Genomic DNA, 25859 nt, shown 5'->3' with positions numbered 1-25859 from the left:
AGCACACACACACACACATAGGATCTGGCATTGTCACTGCTGTGGTGTGGCTTGGATCCCTGGCTCCAGAACTTCTGCATGATGTTGAGGGTGCAGCCAAAAATAAATAAATAAATAAAAATAAAGTTTTAAATCCAGATTATACCCCAGACCAATTAGATGAGAATCTCCTGGTGGGATCCAGGCATGGACACTTTTTAAAAAGCTTACCGGCAATTGCAACAAGCAGCTGCGGTAGAGTAAAGAATTTGACTGGCATCTCTCCCTGGATCCTGGAAGGGAGACTGCATTCTCGGAATTCCCGCAGTGATAGGAGTGTCTCTGTTATTCATGGTGGGCCATCGGATCACTCCTGCATTTGTCCTCAGGAGCTGACTCAGAATTGAGGCTGGGCCGGCCCAAAACACTAACCTTGGGATCAGAGAGTTGCGTCTTTGAGCCGCAGTGATAGTAGCCCAACCGTTTAACATCTAGGAAGGGAAGGAGGGCTGGAGATTCAGTTCAGTCATGTGGCCAGTGAGTGAATCAATCAGTGCCTATATAATGAAGCCTCAAAAAATACTCTGGACACTGAGGCTTGGGGTGCTGCCTGGTTGGTGAACATATGGGTGTGCTGGAAGGGTGATGTGTCCTGAGTCCGTGAGGAGAGGGCATGGAAGCTCTGCATGCAGCCCCTCCCAGACCTGACCCTATGTATCTCTCTCTTTCTGTGTTTTTTAATTATTTTTTTTAGGTTTTTATTTTTTCTATTATGGTTGCTTTCCTATGTATCTCTTCATTCAGCTGGTCCTGATTTGTATCCTTTATAATAAAACCTTAATCAAAAGTATCATACTCTCCTGACTTCTCTAAGTCATTCTAGCAAATGATCAAACCTAGAGGGGTAGTAGGAACTCCTGAAATTGGCAGCCAGTTGATCAGAAGTGCAGGTAGTCTGGGGACCCCCAAACTTGTAGCTGGTGCCTGAAGTGAAGGCAGTTTTATTAGGGGTTTCCCTTAAACCTACAGGGGCTCATGCTAACAATAAGATCAGAATTGAATTGTAGTATGGCAGCAACCAAGGTGAGAACTGCTATTCTAGGAAATGGTGGTTCAGAGCATTAAGCAAGTGCCAGAATCAAGCCATCCATCCAGTCAAGGCAGGGGCACTATCAGGATCCAGCTAGGATGGGAATGTAAGCATGGGAGGAAGTCAAGGGCAGGCAGTAATGAGATACGAGGGGATGGCTTTAAAGTCCCATATGGGAATGAGAGTAGAATGTATGAATCAGACAAAAGGTGAGCCTTACAAAGTGCCCATATACTGTGGAATACTATAGCTGTGTGCTCCAACAAATGAGCTCCATTGTCCCCAGGGGGAGGGGGCTTTAGTACAAAGCCACAGGTTCTTTCCAGCATCACTACCACTAAAAGTTATTAACTGGAACTTTATGACTCAGGTGGAACTGAACCAGCTGGCGCTAGAGTTATTGCTAAGGCTGGATGATTCTGGAATCTGTAAGTACAAGATTTAAATAATTTAGGAGTTCTGTGCTGGCTCGACGGTAACGAATCTGACTAGCATCCTTGAGGACATAGGTTGGATCCCTGGCCACGCTTGGTGGGTTAAGAATCCAGTGTTGCTGTGAGCTGTAGTGTAGGTCGCAGACGTGGCTTGGATCTGGCATTGCTATATCTGTGGTGCAGGCCAACAGCTACAGCTCAGATTCGACCCCTAGCCTGGGAACTTCCATATGCCATGGGTGCGGCCCTGAAAAGACAAAGAAAAAAAATAATAAAGATTTAAATAATTTAGATCCTTCCCCTAAGTGGCTTCAAAAAATATGCTGGAGTTCCTGTTGTGGCTCAGCAGTAATGAATCCGACTAGTTTCCGTGAGGATGTAGGTTTGATATCCCTGGCCTCACTCAGCAGGTTAAAAAACTGGCATTGCCATGAGCTGTGGTGTAGGTCACAGATACAACTCCAGTTTGACCCCTAGCCTGGGAACTCCCATGTGCTTCAGGTATGGCCCTAAAAAGAAAAAAATGCTGAACATACAATAGTTTCAGTATGTCATGGTATTTTGTATTTCTTGCTATTGGAGTCCAAATGAGAAGCTCTTGTCAAGGTAGGATTGACACTGAGAAAAGTGACCAGACTGGCTGACTTCCAAAGGCTCTCAGACGGTGGCATTTATCTTGATGAACTGACCACACTCTCAGCTTTCGAGGTGCGTAATTTCCATCTCGCCACCACTCTAGAGTTGCTTCAACTTGAACAAGCTAACTCACACTGCATACACATCAGCAATCTAAAGTATATAAACCAGAATATATGTTAATTCAAAATATATCAATATGACTAGGATTTCTCTGTACAAAAAGCTACCTGGAAAGAAATTAGAAAAATGTTTTGAGCACGCAGTTAAAACATATCTGGGGAGTTCCCGTCGTGGCGCAGTGATTAACGAATCCGACTAGGAACCATGAGGTTGCGGGTTCGGTCCCTGCCCTTGCTCAGTGGGTTAACGATCTGGTGTTGCCATGAGCTGTGGTGTAGGTTGCAGACCGCGGCTGGGATCCCGCGTTGCTGTGGCTCTGGTGTAGGCCGGAGGCTACAGCTCCGATTCGACCCCTAGCCTGGGAACCTCCATATACCGCGGGAGTGACCCTAGAAATGGCAAAAAGACAAAATAAATAAATAAATAAATAAAAAATAAAACATATCTGGGAGTTCCCTTCATGGTGCAGCGGAAAAGAATCCAACTAGAATCCATGAGGATGTGGGTTCGATCCCTGGCCTCGCTCAGTGGGTTTAGGATCCAGCATTGCCATGAGCACAAGCTGCAGTGTAGGTCGAAGATGTGGCTTGCATCTGGCATGGGTGCAGCTGTGGAGTAGGCCTGCAGCTGCAGCTCCAATTTGACCCCTAGCCTGGGAACTTCCAAATGCCGCAGGTATAGCCATTAAAAAAGACAAAAACCCAAAACCAAATCTGTCATTCCACAACTAGAATGCCTAATGGCCTGCAGCTCCATGAGATGTTGGGTGTCCCTCTCCACCGTGTGGCTGTGCACACCTGCTCTGTGACCAGCCTTCAGTCTCTGCATGGCACAGGTAAGGCCCTGCAATACTTGTCTCTACTACTGTCCATTTTCTTTGCCTGCTGTATTGATCAATGTTCTCTGCTGATCAATTCTTTGAAGTTCTGTTAACTTTAATCAGGTTACTGTCAAATCTTGCTGGCCTGAGAACCATTCTGTTTATCAAGGTGACTTTATGTAACTCTCCTCTAATCCATCGTGTACTGAGTTTATGATTGACTCTCAGAGGATCATTTTTTTTTTTAATTTTTTTGAATTATCTTTTTTTAGTTTTCTTCTGATTTAAAAACATGCTTTTCATTGGAAAAGTCACAAAAATAAATTCATAATTTCACCACCTGTTTGGAATATAATATATTTTTTTTTACTTACAAAGCTTGTTTCTGGGTTGCTATGAGTATTCTGTTTTTTTTTTTTTTTAACAGCTCTACTGATATAATTTATATATAAAATTCACCCACTTTGGAATTCTCCTGTGGTACAGCAGTTTAAGGATCTGGTGTTGTCATTGCAGTGGCTTGGGTTGCTGCTGTGGTACAGGTTATATCCCTGGCCTGGGAATTTCCACATGCCATGAGTGAGGCCAAAAAAAAATTCACCCATTTTCAGTGTACAATTCAATGATCGTTCTTAAAAAATATGGAGCTACGCAGCCATCATCACAATCCAATTTTAGAACATTTCCGTCAACTCAGATAGATCCCTCCTGCCCATTTTCTGGAGCCCATTCCTACCTCCAGCTCTGGCAACCGCTAATCCGCTAGTCTCTATAGATTTGCCTATCTGAGACAAAAATTAAATAAAATAAAACAAAGGGGTTCCCATCATGGCGCAGTGGCTTACAAGTCTGATTGGGAACCATGAGGTTTCGGGTTTAATCCCTGGCCTTGCTCAGTGGGTTGAGGATCTGGCATTGCCAGGAGCTGTGGTGTAGGTTGCAGACACGGCTTGGATCTGGCATTGCTGTGGCTCTGGTGTAGGCCAGCATCTACAGCTCTGATTGGACTCCTAGCCTGGGCACCTCCATATGCCGTGGGAAGCAGCCCTAGAAAAAGAAAAAAGACAAAATAAAAAAAAATTTTTTTTAAAGATTTGCCTATCTGAACATTTCATATAAATGGGTCAAAGCAATATTTGATCTCTTGTTCCTGGCTTTTTTCACTTAGCATAAGGTTTTTGAGGCTCATCCTTATTGTAACATGCATTGTTCCTTTTTATTGCAGAATACTCTTCCATTGTGGGTATACCACATCTTATTTAACCATTCACCACTTGATAGAAGTTTGGATGGTTTCTACTTTTTGACCATTGCGAATAATGATGGTGTGAATATTTACGTACCAGTCTTTGTGTGGACGTATGTTCTCCTTTCTCTTTGGTAGATACCTAGAGGTGGAATTTCTGCACTGTATAATAAATTCATGTTTAAGGAATTCCTGTCGTGGCTCAGTGGTTAATAAATCCGACAAGGAACCATGAGGTTGCAGGTTCAATCCCTGGCCTCGCTCAGTGGGTTAACGATCCGGAGTTGCTGTGAGCTGTGGTGTAGGTTGCAGACATGGCTCAGATCCCAAGTTGCTGTGGTTGTGGTGTAGGCTGGCAGCTGTAGCTTCGATTCAACCCCTACCCTGGGAACCTTCATATGCTGCAGGTGTGGCCCTAGAAAAGACAAAAAAAAAATAGATGAATTCATGTTTAACATTTTAAGAAATGGTCAAACTTTTCTGAAGTGGCTGCACTATTTTAAATTCCCACCAGACATGCATGAAATTTCTAACTTTTTCACATCATTGCCAACACTTGTTATTGTCTGATTTTTTTCTTATAGTTATCCTGGTAGGTTTGAAGCAGTATCTCATTATGGTTTTAATTTGCATTTTTCTAATAACTAGTGATGTGAGACATGTTTTTATGTGCTTGTTAGCCACTTGTATATATTCTTCGGTGAAATGTTCATCCAGATTTTCTTCTATTTCTAATATTCAGTTGCTTGTCTTTCTTCCTACTGATTTGAAAGGGTTCTTTGTATGTTCTAGACAATAGTCCTCTACCATATATACAACTTGCAAGTACTTTTCTCTTTTTCTTTTTTCCTTTTTTTATGGCCGCACCTCTGGCACATGGAAGTTCCCAGGCCAGAAGTAGAATAGATGCTGCAGCTGCAGGCAACAACAGATCTGAGCCACCTCTTCAAACTCTGCCACAACTTGTGGTGATGCCAGAACCTTAACCTCTGAGTGAGGTCAGGGATCAAACCCACATCCTCGTGGAGACTATGTCAGATCCTTAACCCACTAAGTCACTGGTTCATTTTCTTTTCTTTTTCTTTTTTTTCTTTTTTTGGCTGTACCCATGGCATGTGGAAGTTCCCAGGCTTGGAATGGAACCCATACCATGGCAGTAACCTGAGCCAGAGCAGTGATAAAGCCAGATCCTTATTCTGCTGAGCCACCAGGGAACCCCATCTTTTCATTTTCTTAATAGTGCCTTTTGAAGCACAAACTGTTTTAATTTTGATGAAGCCTAATTTAGCGTAATTTACACCTTCCTCTATGATCTGATGTGAATTTGAAGGTCTGTTGTGTATGGGACTCAGGAAAGGAAGAATGGTAAAAGTATGGGGGAGGGTACTAAAGAAAGAGAAATATCTTCAAATATTTAATTAGAATTCATGATAGGAAGAACCTGGGAAACAAATTTCAATTCAGAGTGTTAAAAGTTTAGCAATTTAACATGTCTAAAAATTGAATGAATTGTGTTGATAATATGCTTGCTAAGTCTAGAAGCATTTTAAATCACTTACCAGAGATATTGTAGAGTGAATCCAAGCAACTCATAGATGGTGTTTTCTGAATTTCATTCATTTGAATATTATCTTCACAATTTTTGCCATATGGGAAGGTACCATTTATTCCATTCTTAATGTTTTCTTTGCATCAGGTCCCTTTTTCTGTCTAAATAAGTTTATTTTTAAATGACACTTTAGATCACTACTATAAAAGAAAACATTTCTATGCCTGTGATCTGATCTCTCTTTGTTAAAAGGAAGATTAATTAGTTGGAGGTATGGTAACACCAAACTGATCATTTTTCTTTCTCTAGTTAGGAGGGTTGAAAGAAGATTGAATAGGAATTTTTTTTTCTCACTAAGCAATTCAACGCTTTTAATGTCATACTTGTGTGCCACCTAAAATCATCAATCTATTCACACAATTGGAAAGCGTACAGTATGACTGTAATTCACACCAGTGCTTCCCAGTCTTTTCACAACTTGTCACATACAGAGGACAATATCGCGGGGCACACTGGGGTACACTACCATGGCAGCTGCTCACCACCTGGGATGATGGGCCCAGGGGAGCTGACACAGCCCAAGCAGCACCCCACCCCACCCCAACCCAAAACAGAGGAAACGGATATATTGATACATAATGAATTCTTCCAGTTAGCATTCTATTGAATTCTTTCTAGAAGTCTATATAATTCTGTACTACTTAGTCTTAAGTTTTGGGAATCCAAACATTCAGCTTCAAGTAGTTATTTTTTGTATGTATGTCTGTGAACTCATAGGCTGACTAAAGACCATTCTGCCCCTTCTAGAATATTTTCTTTGGGGGTATTTGGCATCTCCCTTTGTATGTATGACAGAGGAACAGCACTGAAATCAAGTTGCTATGTTACAAGGGGAAACAAATCCTCCTTGCTCCCTAACCACCAGATGAAACCACAGACGGCTTCTCTTCTTGGATTATAAATCCTTTTCTCCAACTGATACATTGGAAAGTCTGATTCAGTAAGAATGTGGCATGTGTGTGTAAAGAAACCGTCCTTACAGTCCTTCTAACCTTACTTGTATAAGTGCACTTTAGTTCTGAAAACAATCGGTTCATTCTAAACCAAGTAGATGAGCAGGTAAGACGAAATGTTGTCTTTAAGAGCATAGCTTTTGGCTGAGTTTCCCTTATTTGGAAGCATTTGAAATGCTGCTAAGCCTCCCTGTGTCTCTATGACTGGTGAACATCTGATACCAGTTTACAGATTCCATGATTCATTAAAGGATTTTGGTCTGTTTCTACTCCTTTAGTCCCCTGTCTTTATTCTAAAGATTTCCCCATTAACAGACTTCAGCATTTTCCTAAATGGACAGATTATTTCTCTGAGTTTATTTGTGGGTTTTTTGCATTGTCCTTTTTTTTCTAATTACAGTGATTTACCATCACTGGTGGGAGTTTTTTTATTGGGTTTTTTTTTTTTGCTTTTGAGTTCCTTTCTTGGGTGGGAGATCATTTTTGGCTTCAGACCGGAATGTCCCAGAATAACTTGTGTTTAAAAGACTACTTGTGTGTTGCAGTTTTAAGGAACTCTCATGGTTGAGGCCAAGCTCTATCTATAGGCACCAAATAGAGTGGGAATATTTATCTCTCTGATTTCTGCACTAAGACTCCCATTACTTCAAAGTACATTAGGTTCACTCAGGCCTGGAAGAAGCAAAGCAGTAAATGGACATCTAAGTATAGACTGAATGTCTTCTGTCTCCTCAAATTCATAGGTTGAGATATAATCCCCAATGCAGTGATATTTGGAGGTAGGGTCTTTGGGAAGTAATTACATCATGAGGGTGGAGCCCTTATGAAAGGGATTAGTGCCTTTAAAAAAAGACCCCAGAAGCTTCCTTATCCCTTCTGTCCTTGAAGACACAGCCAGAAGACAGCTGATTATAAAGGAGTCACCAAATTTGCTGGCACCATGATCTTGGACTTTCCGGCATCCAGAACTGTAAGAAATAAACGTTTGTTGTTAAAGTCACCCAGTTTATGGTGTTTTTGTTATGATGGCCCGAATGGTTAAGACTGGATGTTATAGTAAGAAGTGGGATTTTACTTTATTTTTTTTTTTTGTCTTTTTGTCTTTTTAGGGCTGCACCTGCAGCATGTGGAAGTTCCCAGGCTAGGGGTGCAATTGGCCTACGCCAGAGCCACAGCAACACCAGATCCGAGCCACGTCTGTGACCTACACCACAGCTCACAGCAGTGCCAGCTCCTTGGCCCCACAGAGCGAGGCCAGGGGTCGAACCTGAAACCTCATGGTTCCTAGTCGGATTGGTTTCTGCTGCACCACGACAGGAACTCCAAGAAGCAGAATTTTAATTCTTAGTGCTTTTCAGTCACCCGAAGACCTTGTTAAAGTGCAGATGTTGACTCAGGCTGGAGTTGGGACTGAGAAATTACCTTTCTAACAAATTCCTAGATGATATTGGTGCTTGCTGATGGAGTACCATACTTTGAGAACCATTTGTATCTAATATTTCCCAAATTTGCCTGAAGGTAAGACTCTTCAGAGATGGCTCTTGTATATACAGAATCCCACATCTTTCTGTGGGAACACTACTCCAGAGGTCTGCTTTGGGATCTTTGGTCTGCCCTCTCAAGAACCCCTTCATGCTCAGGTTTCAAACCTGACTTACTGGTGCTCCTCTTCTCACCAGTCATTCATTTTCCCACCGCCCTTCCTTTCAATCTCTCTCTTTCTCTCCTTTCTTTCCTTCCAACACATATTTGTGGAGCATGCCCTTGGGAGAAATATCTGAATAAGTAAACCAGTAAATTAACAGGAGAATTACAGCTTGTAATTGAAATAAATAGGGTGAGAGATACAGAGGGATGGGGATGAGGTGGGAAACTATTTAAGCCAAGGTCATCAGGGTGTCTCTAAGGAAGAAGGTCAAGCTAAATTTGTATCAAACCCTCTAGCCTGAGCCTCATTATTTGATGAACATGCCTGTGTTTTACCGACGTATTGCCTTCGTGTGTGTGTGTGTGTTTACCATGAGTATTGTCTCACTAATTCCATCTGCTAATTGATTAAAGACCAATCTGCATGCCACCACCTTCATCCAGGCCCCTCTAGCATATGTGCTACCTACCTCATATGCCCCTAAAGTACCTATGATACCTCTGATCTTGTCTAGATAGCCTGCCCTAAATTATATTTGTTTTGTGATAATAACAGCTATATTTTGCAAGCATGCTTTATTGGTTTGCATACATATTCTGAAATTATTCAACAACCCTGGAAGGTGACCTTACTACCTCCGTATTTTGGGTAAAGAAACTGAAACTTGCAGAAGCTAAATAACCTACCCAGAGTCACACAACAAATAAGTGAGAGAGCTGAAATGCAAATATGCCCTCCCAGTTGGTCTGTTTTTTGTATTTTGTTTTTTGTCTTTTTGTCTTTTCTTGGGCTGCACCTGTGGCATATGGAGGTTCCGAGGCTAGAGTCTAATTTGAACTGTAGCTGCTGGCCTACGCCATAGCCACAGCAACTCGGGGTCTGAGCTGAGTGTGCGACCTACTCCACAGCTCATGGCAACACCAGATCCTTAACCCACTGAGCAAGGCCAGGGATCGAACCTGCAACCTCATGGTTCCTAGTCGGATTCGTTAACCACTGTGCCATGACAGGAACTCCTGCTGTAGCAGATCTTAAGCAACATGAGGGAACCTAACATTAGTGTAACACTAAAGAGAAAAAAAAAGAAAAAAGAAAAGAGAACAGAATTCCCTTCCCATCTTGTATCGGTTTGCTGGGTACTGTTACAAAGCACACATATGGAGTGGCTTGAATGATGGAAATGTATGGTCTCACAGCCCTAGAGACTTGAAGTCTGAGCAGGACCATGGTCCCTCTGAACATTCAGGGATGCATTTGTGCTGGGGCTCCTTCCTAGCTTCTGACAGTTCCTTGGTTTATGGTGGCATAACACCAGTCTTCTATGGTGTTCTCCCCACGTGTGTGAATCACTATGCCCAAATTTCTCCTTTTTATGAGGACACCAGTCATATCGGATTAGAGGCCCATCCTACTGACCTTACCTTAACTTATTATGTATGTAACAATCCCATTTCCAAATAAGGTCGTATTCCGCGGCACTATGGGTTAAGATGTCACATATGAACTTTTACGGGACACAACTGTTCAACTTTGGACATAGAGTATTGCTGCCTGCCATATCAGTAAGGAAAGGATGATGTGGTCATCAAGCTATCAGCCACTGAAGCCACACCTCCATGGTGCACCTTGAGAAGATTTGGGATGGAGAAGCAAACGGGATATTGGCTCTAGATAGTTAAAGTGCCTATCAAAGGAATGAGTTCAATGAGCCCAGACTCTTGCATCTTCCCATACACAGGAAAGTGCTAAATTCATTAGCTTGAGATGTCTGCTTTTTCTTTTATTATTATTGTCATTATTATTTTTATTAAAGTATAGTTGATTTATACTGTTGTTCCAATCTCTGCTATATCGCATATATATCTATACTTCTTTTCATACTATTTTCCATCATGTTTTATCCCAGGAGATTGGATATAGTTCCTTGTGCTATACAGTAGGACCTCATTGCGTATCCATTCTAAATGTAGTAGTTTGTATCTATCAAGCTCAAACTCCCCGTCCATCCCACTTCCTCCCCCCACCCCTTGACAACCACAAGTCTGTTCTCTATGTCTGTGAGTCTGTTTCTGTTTTGTAAGTAGGTTCATTTCTGCTATATTTTAGTTTTCATATATAAGTCATATCATATGGTATTTGTCTTTCTCTTTCAGGCTTACTTCACTTAGTATGAGAATCTCTAGTTGCATCCATGTTGCTGCAAATGGCCTTATTTTCTTCTTTTGTGGCTGCGTAGTATTCCACTGTGTATATGTATACCACATCTTCTTAATCCATTCATCTGTTGATGGACATTTAGGTTGTTTCCATGTCTTGGCTTGGTATTCCATGTGAATAGTGCTGCAATGAACCTAGGGGTGTGTATATCTTTTTGAATTATAGTTTTGTCCAGATATATGCCCAGAAGTGAGATTGCTGAATCACATGGTATTTCCATATTAAGTTTTCTGAGGACCCTCCGTACTCTTTTCCATAGAGGTTGTACCAGTTTACGTTCCCACCAACAGTGTAGGAGGTTTCCCTTTTCTCCACACCCTCTCCAGCATTTGTTATATGTAGACTTATTAACGATGGCCATTCTGACTGGTGTGAGGTGGTACCTCATTGTAGTTTTGATTTGCATTTCCTAATAGTTTGTGATGTTGAGCATCTTTTCATGTGCCTATTGGCTATCCATATGTCTTCTTTGGATTCAAATCAATAAAATTAGAAATGATAAAGGAGGAGTTACAACTGACACCGCAGAAATACAAATGATGAAAAGAGACTACTCTAAGCAAATATATGCCAACAAAATGTTTTTTTTCTTTAACAGTAATCTTTTGATATTTCAATGACCTGGGTTGTGTGGGGTTTTGTTTTTCTGTTTTTTGTTTTTGTTTTGTCTTTTCTAGCGCCACCCATGCAGCATATGGAGGTTCCCAGGCTAGGGGTCTAATCAGAGCTGTAGCCACCAGCCTACACCAGAGCCACAGCAAAGCGGGATCCGAGCTGCATCTGCAACCTACACCATAGCTCACAGCAATGCCAGATCCTTAACCCACTGAACGAGGCCAGGGATTGAACCTGCAACCCCATGGCTCCTAGTTAGATTCATTAACCACTGAGCCACGATGGGAACTCCATTTTTTTTGGTAAAAATTCCTGCATGTCCTGGTTCCTCCCTTACCTCCTTGGAACGGTCCCTCAGAACTATCTGAGAGACTGTCTCCCAGGCTTAAGTCCTCAGTATGTCCACTGAATAAAACATAATTCTCAACTTTTAAGTTGTGAATTTTTTTTCACATACACAGTTGACACAACTCATAACACATTTCTGCCACATAGCTTTTCTCACAATGCTGATCCCTAACCTAGAGAAAGATGTAGTTGTCCTATTTGCCCTTTCCCAAAGTCAACACTGCAGAGGGGTCAAATCATCAATTTAGACAAGTTTCGTGGTGCCAGAATTGAACCTAGTTTAGCTTTGATTTTCAATAGATGTATTTGTCCTGGACTGGGGGGAGTGGAGACCCCATTCTTCAAAGGCCCATGCAGACTGTCATGTGCACTGGATCCCAGGGCAGAGCAGAGGCTCCACAGGAATCTGGGTTGGACCTGATTGCAGTTTTTGAAGGATCTCCTGGGAAAACAGGGGTGAATGTGGCTCGTCGTGGGGGAAGGATATTGGAGGCAAGGCTCTCAGGAATATTCATCAGCATGCATTTCTCTGGAGGTGGCCGTTTGGGGAAAATCTGGCCCCACCCATCAGTGCTGAGAAGCCCCAGGCCAACAACAATCCAGGTGGGATCACAGCCCCACCCATCAGTAAACAGGCTGCCTAAAGATCCCCCAGGAACACAGCTGCCTCTAATCTCATCCAGAGACAAAGCTTAGTGGGTTAAGGATCCAGTATTGCTACTGCTATGGCACAGGCTTGATTCCTAGATGGGAACAACGGAATGCAGTGGGTGAGGCCAAACAAACAAAAACCAAAAACAAAAACAAACAAAAATAAAACCAAAAAACCCCCCAAACACTTCTTCCTAAAAGCCTTTGGAGAGTTTGAGGGTTTTGAGCGTGAACCACCCATTCTCCTTGCTTGGCCCTGCAATAAGCTTTTCTCTGCCCCAGACTCTGACATTTTGGTTTCTTTGGCATCACTGTGCATTGGGCACATGGACATGCATTCAGTAATAATATTAATATCAAGAAATATTTCTAATCAAAAAAGAAGTGGGGGTGGTAGTTTAGGAAGCCCTAAATGGGACCTGACCTATACACAGAATGTCATAATGCAGAATAGGTTAGAATGTTGCAAAGTCAAATATTTAAAGTCCAGCCAACCACAAAGCACAGGGCTTATAAATGCTAAAAATATTGAATAGACCAAATGGACATTTTGTGTAATAGACTGCAAAATTCTGAGAAGAGAGATTCTATCACCTGCCCCAGTTTTGATCCCCAGCAATGCCTAGCTCAGGGCAATGCACAGAACAGGTTTTGATATATTTATTTTTTTTTCCTTTTTACTGAGACACCTACAGCATAGTCAAGTTCCCAGGCTAGGGGTTGAATTGGAGCTGCAGCTGAGGCCTATGCCACAGCTTGTGGCCTTGCTGGATCCTTAACCCACTGAATGAGGACAGGATTCAAACTTGCATCCTCACAGAGACAACGTTGGGTTCTTAATCTGCTAAGACACAATGGGACTCCTATTTATTTATAGAATTTAGTGTGTGTAGTTAAAAAAACACATAAAATTTACTATCTTTATTTTTAGGGTACATTTTATTAGTGTTAGGTATATTTACATTGTTGTGAAACATCTTCAGAACCTTTTAATATTGCAGAACTGAAAATCTATGCTATTATACAACAACTCCCTTTTGCCCCCTCATCCCAGCCCCTAACAACCACAATTTTGCTTTCTGTCTCTATGAATTTGACCACGTTAGATACTTTATATAAGTGAAATACAGCATTTGTCCTTTTGTGACTGGTTAATTTCATATAGCATGATGTCCTCAAGATCCGTCCATGTTGCAGCATGTGACAAGATTTCTGTGCTTTTTAGGGTGGCATATTATACCACTGTATATATATATTCATTTTGTTTATCCATTCATCCTGTTGGTGGACCTTTGCGTTGCTTCTAGTTTTTGGCTCTGGTGAATAGTCCTGCTGTGTGCATGAATATGCAAACATCTCCTGGTTTATGCTTTCAGTTGTTTTGGATATATGTCCAGACGTAAGATTTCTAGATTATATGGTAGTTCTATTTAAATTAAAATTGTATGCGTATTTTAATTAGTAACTACTTTAAGATAATTAAATGAGTAACTAAAATATTAATAAAATTAATATGAGGAATTGCATACTCTCTTTCAAGGTGCTGGCACTGTTTAAAAATCCCAACAATGCACCAACTTCTCCACATCCGTTTCAACATTTCTTCCTCCCTCCCTCCTTCCATCCCTCCCTCCCTCTCTCCCTCCCTTCCTTCCTTCCATCCTTCCTTCTTTCTTTTATAATAAGCTTCTTAATGAATATAAAATGATAACTCATTGTGCTTTTGACTTGCATTTCTTTAATGATTAGCGATGTTGAGTGTTTTTTCATACATTTGTAGGTCATTTGCATATCGTCTTTGGAGAAATATCTATTCAAGTCCTTTGTCCATTTTTTAATGGGGTTAACTGATTTTTGTCGATAAATTGCAGGAGTTCTTTATCCAGGATATTAACACCTTATCAGATATTAGCCTTACAAATATTTTCTTGCATCCTATAGGTTGCCTTTTCACTCTGTTGATTATGTCTTTTGATGAACAAAAGTCTTTAAGTTTAATGTAGTCCCATTTGTCTATTTTTGCTTTTGTTGGCTGTGCTTTTGGTTTCATATATAAGAATTAACTACCAAATTTAGTTCTGAAGATTTTCCCCTACGTTTTCTCCTAGAAGCTTTGTAGTTTTAAGGCTTATGTTTAGGTCTTTAATCCATTCCGAGTCAGTTTTTGTGTATGGTGTAAAATAAGGGCCCAGCTTCATTAATTACAAGGTGAATATCCAGGTTTCCTAGCACCATCTTTTGCAGAAACTGTCCCTTTCCCATTTAGTTGTCACCCTTGTCAAAGATCATCTGAGCACATACTCGGGGATTTACTTCTGGGCTCCCTATTCTATTTCTTCGGTCTATGAACACCGTGTTGAATGCCAGCTTGGTCATTAAGTCAGTAAAGTCCTCCAATTTTATTCTTTTTCAAATTTCAAACTAGCTCTTTGAGGTCCTTTGAAATCCCATATGAATTTTAGGATTTTTTTCCCCCTGTTTCTGCAAAAACTTCCATGAGATTTTGATAGGGATTATGTTGAATCTGTAGATGACTTTGGGTGGTATGGACATTTTAGCATTATTAAGATTTCAAGTTCATGAACATGGAGTGTATTTCTATTTATCTGTTTCTTTTAAAATTTCTTTTAACAATGTTCTGCAGTTTTTAGTGTACTTGTATTTCATTCCTTTAAGTTTATTCCTAAGTATGATTTGATGCTGTGGTAAATGGAATTTTTTTTTTTTTTTTTTTGCCTCTCCCATGGCATGTAGAAGTTCCTGGTCCAGGGATCAAACCTACACCACAGTAGTGACCTGAGCCACAGCAGTAACAACGCTGAATCCTTAACCACTAGGCCATGAGGGAACTCCTGAAATTGTTTTCTTAATTTCCTTTACCAACTGATAATTGTTAGTGTATAGAAATGCAACTGATTTTAGGGAGTTCCCGTCGTGGCGCAGTGGTTAATGAATCTGACTAGGAACAATGAGGTTGTGGGTTCAATCCCTGGCCTTGCTCAGTGGGTTAAGGATCCGGCATTGCCGTGAGCTATGGTGTAGGTTGCAGATGTGGCTCGGGTCCTGCGTTGCTGTGGCTGTGGCATAGGCCGGCTGCAGCTCCAATTAGACCCCTAGCCTGGGAACCTCCATATGCTGCAAGAGCAGCCCTAGAAAAGGCAAAAAGACAAAAAAAAAAAAAAGAAATGCAATTGATTTTGTATCCTGAAACTTTGCTGAATTTATTTGTTAGTTCTAACAGGTGTGTGTGTGTGTGTGTGTGTGTGTGTGATCTTTAGGGTTTTCTATATATAGGAACATGTCATCTGCAAATAGAAATACTTTTACTTCTTCCTTTCCAATTTGGATTGTTTCTTCTTTTCCTTGCTTAATTGCAGTGGATAGTACTGACAATACTATGTAGAATAGAAGTGGTGAAAGTGGGAATCCTTGTCTTATTTTTTTATCTTCGAGGAAATGTTTTTCAGTCTTTCACTACTGAGTATGTTATTAGCTGTAGGCTTTTGATGTATTGACTTTATTATGTTGGTGGTTTATCATGAAGGTAGTTTCCTTCAGTTCCTATTTGGTTGAATGTTTACATCATGAAAAGGTTGTTAGACCTTGTCAAATACTTTTTCTGGGTCAGTCGAGCTGACTATTTTTTTATCCTTCAGTCTGTGAATTTGGTATATTATATTGATTGACTTTTATATGTTGAACAATCCTTGCATTCCAGGAATAAATCTGGCTTGGTCAGGGTGTATAATCCTTTTTAAATGTACTGTTGAATTTAGTTTGCTAGTCTTTGGGGTGGGGGGGGGGTGGTTTCCTGTGCCCATGGTATGCAGAAGTTTCTAGGCCAGCCTTAGCCACAGCAGGGACCTGAGTCACGGCAGTGACAACACCAAGTCCTTAACTGTTAGGCCATCAGGGAATTTCAGTTTGCTAGCATTTTTTTGAGGATTTTTGCATCAGTATTCATCAGGGATGATACTGGTGTATAGTTTTCTTGTAATGTCTCTATCTGGCTTTAGTATCAGAGTAATGCTACCCTCATGGAATGAATTTTGGTGCGTTTCCTTCTGCTCAATTTTTTTTGCAAGAGTTTTGAGAAGGATTAGAGTTAATTCTTCTTTATATGTTTGGTAGTCTTCTTCAGTGATACCATCTGGTCTTGAGCTTTTCTTTGTTTGGAGATATACATCCGTCTTCCTCCTTCTCTGTATATATCTCTTTGTCATTAGAAACTATAAAGACTATACATGATTTGAAAATGAGACTGTGCCAAACAATGGCCAGAGACACATCATCCATTTTATGCTTTCTTGTTTGTCAGGTCACTCAGAAATATAATGCTATCAGGTATAATGGCTATTGCTTTTCACTTTGAATTCTTTCTTTCTTTTTAGGGCTATACCCACAGCCTATGGAGGTCAGGGGTCAAATTGGAGCTGCAGCTACTGGCCTACACCACAGCCACAGCAACCCAGAATCTCAGTCGCATCTGCGACCTGCACCACAACTCACGGCAATGCATCCTTAACCCACTGGGTGAGGCCAGGGATCAAACCTGTGTCTTCACGGATACTAGTCAGATTCGTTTCCACCGAGCCATGACGGGAATCCTGAATTATTTCTTATGTGTGCATTTACTTGCAGCTATTTTCCCTTCCACAAAAATTCAAGATCCCCTTTCCACTTCCTGTCATGCCAAGTCTCTGAGGCCTGGCCAGAATACCAATATTCTGCACCATGGTGTCTTGTGACTGGCAGTGCCCATTTGGTATACCTCATTTTCCTCTGATCTCCGCGTCTCATTTGTTGCTTAGATAAAATAGTGTTGCTGACTTGGCTATTTGCATTCCAGCCAATACTGAGTACATTTTCTGTGATGTGTAGTGAGTACAGTCACGGTGCTTTGGTCATTACCAGTCATCTTGAGAGGTTATGTTGAATTTGTCTCTGACACCTTAGTTTCCATACGAAGATGGGCACTGGATGCTGTGCCTGGATGCGTTCTTTTAGGACACTCTTGGGTCCTGCTTTCCCCCTTGGGTTGTGGGAGTGGATGGGCTTGAAGAGGGTAGCTTTTTTGTTTTAAAAGTAATACTTTGTCATTGCAAATAAAAATCAGAATACTTGGCTCACAAGTTTCTGTCTCCAAAAATTGAGCTGTTCTAGTGTGTATGATACTTACATATTTCTAGCTTTAAATATGATTGTGGGAGTTCCCTGGTGGTGCAGCAGGTTAAGGATCAGACTTTGTCACTGCTGTAGCACAGTTTCCATCCCTGACCTGAGAATTTCGAATGCTGCAGGCCAAAAAAAATGTCACTGTGGAATGCTATCACATATTTAAAATATGTAACAATAAAGCAGAACTACATATTAAAAAAGGAATAAAGGTTGTTACTTTAAGCCATTGAAAAAAATAAAATAAAATAGTGTTGCTGGATTTTTCCCTTTCACCTGTCTCATGACAGAGCCCTGACCCATTTACTCAAGTAACTGCACACAATTCAGAGATCTTTTGAGAACCAAACTGCTAGCTATTTGAGATTAATCTTGTAAACTGATAAAATACCTGTAATACAGGTTTTTGAAATATGGCTTCTACTTTTTATTGTTATTTAATCTTTAGTGTTTCTTGATGACATCTGAGAGCTGGGAGGTCTTTTTTTAATGATTCAATCTCCTTACTAGTTATTGGTCTGCTCAGATTGTCTTTTTCTTCATGATTTATTTTTGGCAGGTTGTGTGTTTCTAGGAATTTTCCTCTTTCTTCTAGGTTATCCAATTTGTTGGCTTACAATTATTCATAGTATTCTCTTATAGTCCTTTTTATTTCTGTAGCATTGGTTGAAATTCTCCCTTTTCACTTTTGATTTTAATTATTTTTTTCTTAATCTAACAGGGATTTCATAATATTGCTAATCTTTTCAAAAAGCAACTCAGCTTTATTGAATTTTTCTGTTTTTTTTAATTCTCAGTTTCTTTAGTTTCTAATCCTTGATATATCCTTAAGATAGTGATTTTTTTTTTTTTTTTTTGTCTTTTGTCTTTTTGTTGTTGTTGTTGTTGTTATTGTTGCTATTTCTTGGGCCGCTCCCTCGGCATATGGAGGTTCCCAGGCTAGGGGTTGAATTGGAGCTGTAGCCACTGGCCTACGCCAGAGCCACAGCAACGCGGGATCCGAGCCTCGTCTGCAACCTACACCACAGCTCACGGCAACGCCGGATCGTTAACCCACTGAGCAAGGGCAGGGATCGAACCCGCAACCTCATGGTTCCTAGTCGGATTCGTTAACCACTGCGCCACGACGGGAACTCCAAGATAGTGATTTTTATGTTGTATTTTTCGTCATAATTTAAAAATTTTAAAACATTTTTTGAAAAGAAAATCAGTTTGGGGTTCCCGTCGTGGCACAGTGGTTAACGAATCCAACTAGGAACCATGAGATTGCGGGTTCGATCCCTGGTCTTGCTCAGTGGGTTAAGAATCCGGCATTGCCGTGAGCTGTGGTGCAGGTTGCAGACAAGGCTTGGATCCCGCGTTGCTGTGGCTCTGGCGTAGGCCGGTGGCTACAGCTCCAATTAGATCCCTAGCCTGGGAACCTCCATATGCCGAGGGAGTGGCTCGAGAATACGCAAAAAGACCAAAAAAAAAGAAAATCAGTTTGCCTGGGGAAAGCAACAAGAGTGAGAAGGGTCATGAGGAAAGTTTTGAGATTTTCTTGATTGTGGTGATGGTTTCAGAGATATAAACATATGTCAAAACTCATCAAATTGTACATTTTACATATGTGCAGTTTATGCATATAATTATACCTCATAAAGCTATCAAATTGCAGATTTCTAAAAACAGGTCAAATATTTACATTTGCAGGCAAACGTTATTCCAAATGATTTTTTTCTAAGTGTAGCCTCTTCAAAATTCCCTCGGTAAAAAGTCAATATTTGATTATGTTTGTCTCCTGTACTTTGCATGTTTCTAGTTCTCCAGTTTTGATTCTGATCTGCTATTACAATTTCAAGCCCATCACTCTTGCTTCCTTCATTAGAAGAAGCAGTATCAAGGGACTGGAGTTCAACAGAGATACGTTCTCAACCATTTTTCAATTAGACTATTTCATCATCACATTTTCAGATTGATATTCATCCCTACAAAGGAAATTATATCCATGAAATGATCTTGTTCTCTAAAATTTTATTTTTAAATTTATTTTTATTATTTATTATTATTATTTTTGCTTTTTAGGACTGCACACAAGGCATATGGAAGTTCCCAGGCTAGGGGTCCAATCAGAGCTGCAGCTGCCAGCCTACACCACAGCCATAGCGACACGGGATCCGAGCCGCATCTATGACCTACACCACAGTTCATGGCAACGCTGGAGCCTTAATCCTCTGAGCAGAGTCAGGGATCGAACCCACATCCTCATGGATCCTTGTTGGGTTTGTTAACCATAGAGCCATAATGGGAACTCCCTGTTCTCTTAAATTTTAAAAGCAGGTAGCATTTATGACATGACTGCAGACACTTCATATGCTTAACTTTGGAGATTTTTTTCAGGAGCTTTATTTATCAACAATAAAACCAGCAATAATATTACACTACCCCCAGATAGCTTTAGGATGCTAATTGTGTTGCCAGAATTTTACAGTTTAAAATACAGATGTGACTGCTTTTATCCCAGTACTTTAAAAAATCTACAACCCCTCTTCGTTAAAGCATCTGTAAAATATCAATATGTGTTCTATCATAGATGAAAGATGTTTTAAAATAGCAAGGCCTAGGGGCAATTTGGGATCTTTCTCTTTGATTCTTAATTATTACCAATATAATCATACCAGGCTCAATGTAATCACAAGATTCTTTGCTGTTTTTGACTTCAAAACTAGAAATTCCCACTTTTTCATAATTCATTCTGTTACATACTCCATCACCTTGTACATCTACGGCAACTCCAAATCCAATTTGTTTTTTTATTTATTTATTGCCACATTCAAAACATCTGCAGATTCCCAGGCTAGGGGTCCAATTGGAGCTATAGTTGCTGGCCTACACCGTAGCCACAGCAACACCAGATCCGAGCTCCATCTGTGAATTACACTGTAGCCCATGGCAATGCCAGATCCTTAACCCACTGAGTGAGGCCAGGGATCAAACCTGCAACCTTACAGTTTCTAGTCAGATTCGTTTCCACTGCACCACAGTGGGAACTCCCCAAATCCAATTTAAATCTACTGGCTCCAATCATCCCTGTTGAAGGCTATGGCTTCAGTGTAATTGATTCAGCAATTGTACTCAAAAGAAATTTACTGAATGTCAAACTGTGTGCCAGGGCACTCTACCAGCAACATGACAGTGAAGAAGGAAAACCTAATCCCTCTCATGGAATTTGGAGTCTAATTGGAAGACAGATATTGACAAGCAGTTGTAAGATTGATGAGTGTAACAATAAAGGAAGTACAGAATATTGGCTGTGGGAACATTTCTTTTTCCTTGTGCTTCCGGGGGCAAAACCACTAGGTTTAAAAATGACTATGTGTTCCTTCCAACTCCCTGATCCTGGCAGCCCAAACGAGAGCTTCCACATAGGGAATATTGTGTCAAGAAGTAGAAACAAGCCCCTATGACTAATTTCTTTTTCCTTGTAAGGAAAGTAGAAGCATCCTTCTTAACAATAGGCACACTTCCAGCTTAGTTGCTAACTGGGTAAGACTAGGTATTTATAACAATTCTAGTTTTCTCTTGGTTGCTACAGCTGTTCTCCACATTTTTTGTTTGTTTTGTTTTGTTTTGTTTTTGTCTTTTTAGGGCCATACCCATGGCCTATGGAAGTTGCCAGGCTCAGCGTCAAATCGGAGCTATAGCTGCTAGCCTAAGCCACAGCCACAGTAATGTGGGATCTGAGCTGTGTCACAACCTACACTGCCACTCATGGCAATGTCGGCTCCTTAACCCATTGAGTGGGGCCAGGGATCGAACCCCGTCCTCATGGATATTAGTCAGGTTTGTTACCACTGAGCCACAACAGGAACTCCTGTTCCCCACATTTCATAAGCTGTCCCTGCCTGGGAGCTACTTAGAAACTCCCTCCAAAAAAAAGCCCGCATTCCTATGTTTTTAAATGATGGTTCAGAGAGCTGTTAGACCATATCTACAAATTGGTTTCATGAGAGCCTTAAGGAGCATTCTTTGTTTTTTTTTTTGTTTTCTTTTGTCTTAGATTTCTTGAAATACCTGGGAGAGCACTCTCAGAGAAAAAGACTCTCTTGACTTTAAGGCTATGTTTACGAGTCAACAGTTGAGAAACATTTTTGCTATGAAGACCATTTGGTGGCCCTCCAGGGACAGTTCAGCTTGTCAGAAGGTAGGTAAATGAACAACTTAGGCATCTTCTGAAGGATCAGTGGGTCCAAGCTCAACCCCAGTGTCAACAGCAGCTGAAATAACAGAAAAAGAAAGTCACATCTTGTTAAAATTACAAAAGAGAGATAAGATGCTTTTGAAAAGGCTAACCTAGGATTATCTTTCAACCAGGGCTAAGTCAAATAGAAGATAAATTACACGTTGACAGGCAGAATCCGATAGTATTTGTGCAGACCCAGAATCCAAGCCTATTTAAGTGAATTGCTTTCCACGTTTGTCACGCCAGTTCACAGAGAGGAGGGGAGAGGAATTTTGGTACCTGCCACTCCAGTCTTCCCCGAACTCTCAGCTTCCCAGCAGCTCTGGTGTGCAGGGGTGGATCTGTGAGATGCTTTCAGCATTTCAATTGAGTCTATAATTCTGCTGACAAGGACAAAAAAACTGTGCTGGCACTAGACCTGGAATAATCAGGAATCACATCTGCATGAATGTTCGTACCTTATGGTAGAAAGAGCCCTGAACCTTGGGAAAATCATCTTGTCTCCCTGGGTCTCATTTTCTCCTCATTTTAAAATGGCCTAGGAGCTCCCGTCGTGGCTAAGCAGCTAACGAACCCAACTAGCATCCATGAGGATGTGGGTTCAGTCCCTGGCCTCGCTCAGTGGGTCAAGGATCCAGCATTGCCGTGAGCTGTGATGTAGGTCGCAGTTGTGGCTTGGATCCTGCATTGCTGTGGCTCTGGTGTAGGCTCCTCCTATTGGACTCTTAGCCTGGGAACTCCATATGCTGCAGGTACGGCCCTGAAAAAAGACAAAATAATAATAATAATAGTAATAAATAAAATGGCCTAGATTAAAAGACTGCACATCTGAATCACTCAGCTACTTGTTAACAGCAGGTATTTCTGGCCCACCTGTGGAGATTCTGATAAAAGGTCTGGCATGAAGATGGGGGTGGGGTGGGAGGGGGGTTGGGAAATGGGAATGGAGCTGGGGATGGGAACATGGGTTGAAATCTGTCTTCTAAAAGTTCTGTCGGTGATTCTACTGGATGGCCAGTCACATTCTATTCTAAAAATTTCAGGGGTGATTTCAGAAAACCACAAAGTTAATATTCCATAAGTAACACGCTAGTGTTGTACTATATAAATTATTATAATCTGTGCTTTAAAAAAACAATATTTGGTGCTCTTTCCTTCCATCTCCCAAAGACTAATCTGAAAGAGAATCGGGGCTATAGCCACCAGCCTATGCCAGAGCCACAGCAATGCAGGATCCGAGCCGTGTCTGCAACCTACACCACAGCTCACGGCAACTTGGGATCCTTAACCCACTGAGCAAGGCCAGGGATCGAACCCTCAACCTCATGGTTCCTAGTTGGATTTGTTAACCACTGAGACACGACGGGAACTCCCTTTAAAAATTTTTTTTGAGAGAGGAGCTCTTATGTTTAATGTCCCTAAAAAAAAAACAAAAAAGAGAAGGAGAAATTTAGAGGTGATAGTTATGGCTTTGGCATTGTTTACAGTGATCGTCTCATGGGTGTATACTTAATTTCAAATTCACCGAAGTGTATAATTAAATACAGATAGCTTTTCTGTATGTCAGTCATACTGTGACAAGATCCCAGTCTGTCTCAATACCTAAAAAAAAAAAAAGAGAGAGAGAAAAGAAAAGGAAAGGAAATCAAGGAGTTCCCATCATGGCTCAGCAATAACAAACCTGACTAGTATCCATGAGGACATGGGTTCAATCCCTGGCCTCACTCAGTGGTTAAGTATCCAGAGTTGCCAAGGTCGAAGCTATAGCTCCAATGCGACCCCTAGCATGGGAACTTCCATGTGCCTCAGGTGTGGCCCGAAAAAGACACACACACACACACACACACACACCAAGATACATGCTCTTGCAGTGGAGCGAAATGGCTAAAATGTAATCTCTTGGCCAAGGTCTCTTTTGCCCCCGTCTCACCCTCTACTCTTGATATCTGTTACCCAAGGCCAACTTCAGGGGGAGAAATAGAGCTAGCTCTGAAGTTGTTAGCCTAAGGGCAACATTCTTTTCTAGAATTTTCTAATGTGTGAGAGGTCATCCAGCCCCTCATTCTCTGTTTCCCATTCACCAATGGCGTGTAGAAAACTTTACACGCCCTCCTTTGGAAGAATTCTTCCATGACCTTTTTCACCTCCAGCCCAGCCTGCAGGCCAAACATCTCTCCCAGTTAAAAACAGAAAAGCTTTTAGGGGAACTGATAAATACATGGAGATTGAGTTTCCTTGTTAGGAAAAATTTTCTAGATTAAAAAAAAAAAAAAAAAAAACCACAGTATTACTTTTAACATTGTAAAATAGGCTGGTTATGAAATTCTTGGAAAAAATATAAAGTCGCATTGAAATTCTCTGAAGAAGCTGCATTGTAATCACAAAACCACACAACTGGTGTTAGAAACAAAAGCCCTGACAGAAGAGCCTCTTTTCCATCATAACCGGAAAAATGAATATAACCACTGAATCCCTATTTGGCAGGATCTGAACATTCTGCTACTTAAGGTAACCACTGGAGGGGCTGGAGGTCAAGTCCAGGGAAGTGCCACAGAGAAACCATGCTATTCATCCAGCCAACTCAAGACAGTTAATCAATCACAAAGACAGAAAAATGAACCATGAGACTTCTAGAATTGGAAGAGGTTAACCCCGGGAATCTTGGCTCTGTGGATGCAGCAACCCCTCAAGTTAATATTGGAAAGTCCACACCATTATCCACAAGGAGATAAGCAAAATATGCAGGGTTTTGGCACAGTGGGATTGAGCCTCTTAAGGGATAAGCTCTCAGAGGAGGGTCTATGAGTAATGTCCTGGTAATAAATAACATTTTGTGATCATTAAACAAGCATTGTTATTCACACAATTGTGGCACAACATCAAGAAGGAGGCAAAATTTTTTTCATGTGTTTTTGTGTCTTAACCTTGTTCCTGACCTTATCTTATCTTTCCAACCTATACTTTTAATTTGGTCCAGCTTTCCCTAGCCATTTAGTTTCACTTTTACTTAATCATTACATGAAAAATCTTAGATTCCCACGAAAAATCATCAAATCACTAAATGATTAAATACTTACTAAAACAATGACAGCAAGAAATTTCTCTCTCTCTTCTCTCTTTATTAAGCTAAGATTTGTCCAGTGATCTCAGGCCTAAGGTATTTGGCTCTACCCTTTGTTCAGGACTCCTGGAAAGCTGGAGTGGGCTATACTAATCTACAATCAACGAGCCCCACTCCCTCTATTTTTGCCCCATGCTTTGCACATATAAGTTGAAACTTTGGGATTTTACAATGTGCTTGCTCTCTAAAATCTATTAATATCATTGCCTTTTTGATGGACAGATTCAGAGTTATTATAACTAATCTGAGCCAAAAGATGAAGCAGAGATTTTTTCAAATTCAAACAAAACCGACTATTATTTTGAAAAAACAGAAAACAAAAAAAACCAAGCGAACAACTCAGCTCCCATAATTAACTTCAAAGGACAGTCATCAGAACAGTATTCTTTCCCCCAAAGTGGGAAATTCTTAAAAATACTTATTTAAAAGAATTTCGCAACTGCAAAACAGATAAAATTTCCTCCATTTAAAATTTGAGGTTAATAAACATCAGAGATCTTGCTAAACTAACGAATGAGACCTGTTTCCCAGGCACTCCCTCTTGTAATTGAGAGGAGAAAGGGCCCCTTTCCTTACCCCTCCCCCACCCTTTGGTAAGAGGCCACCAAAGGGTGAGAGATGCTACTGGGAACAGGGTGCTGGTTGAGCACAAGCCTGGCTGGAATTCCCAAAGCAGAGGCACAGCCAGGGTGGGGCACAAGTGCAGGCCTACAATTCATAGCTGCTATCAGTTTCCCAAACTGTGTTCAGAATCCACAGGGCTGGGAGTGGAATAGGTTGTGCTCAGTACAGTCTGATTTGTGAATCTGGGAAGGGAGCCAAGTAGAGAATTTTTTCCCATAATTCTGAAGATCATGTGTGCTCTCCAGAGAGATGGGAAGTTACAGACTCATAGAACTGAGTCTTTGGAGATCATCTACTGAATCTGACCACTCATTTTACAGAACAAGCAATAAAGGCACAGAATATTAA

The 25859-nt window shown here is 40.9% G+C and overlaps 1 long non-coding RNA gene across 2 annotated transcripts in view; it reads left to right on the top strand.

The window, feature by feature from the left end:
• Positions 1-25859, top strand: part of LOC106506455 — a 55572-nt gene that overhangs the window by 25926 nt on the left and 3787 nt on the right. Inside the window, exon 4 of one of the 2 annotated variants that reach the window (XR_002342512.1) lies at positions 21584-21727. This is a non-coding gene — a long non-coding RNA (uncharacterized LOC106506455). Of the gene's footprint in view, positions 1-2993; positions 3094-21583; positions 21728-25859 lie in introns of those variants that run through there. The other variant, XR_002342513.1, reaches the window with a different exon arrangement.

The sequence above is a fragment of the Sus scrofa genome, chromosome 1 (assembly GCF_000003025.6).
Source record: "Sus scrofa isolate TJ Tabasco breed Duroc chromosome 1, Sscrofa11.1, whole genome shotgun sequence".
Classification (NCBI taxonomy): Eukaryota; Metazoa; Chordata; class Mammalia; order Artiodactyla; family Suidae; genus Sus; species Sus scrofa.
The sequence above is the reverse complement of the archived record's forward strand: the minus strand, read 5'-3'. Positions and strand labels throughout refer to the sequence as shown.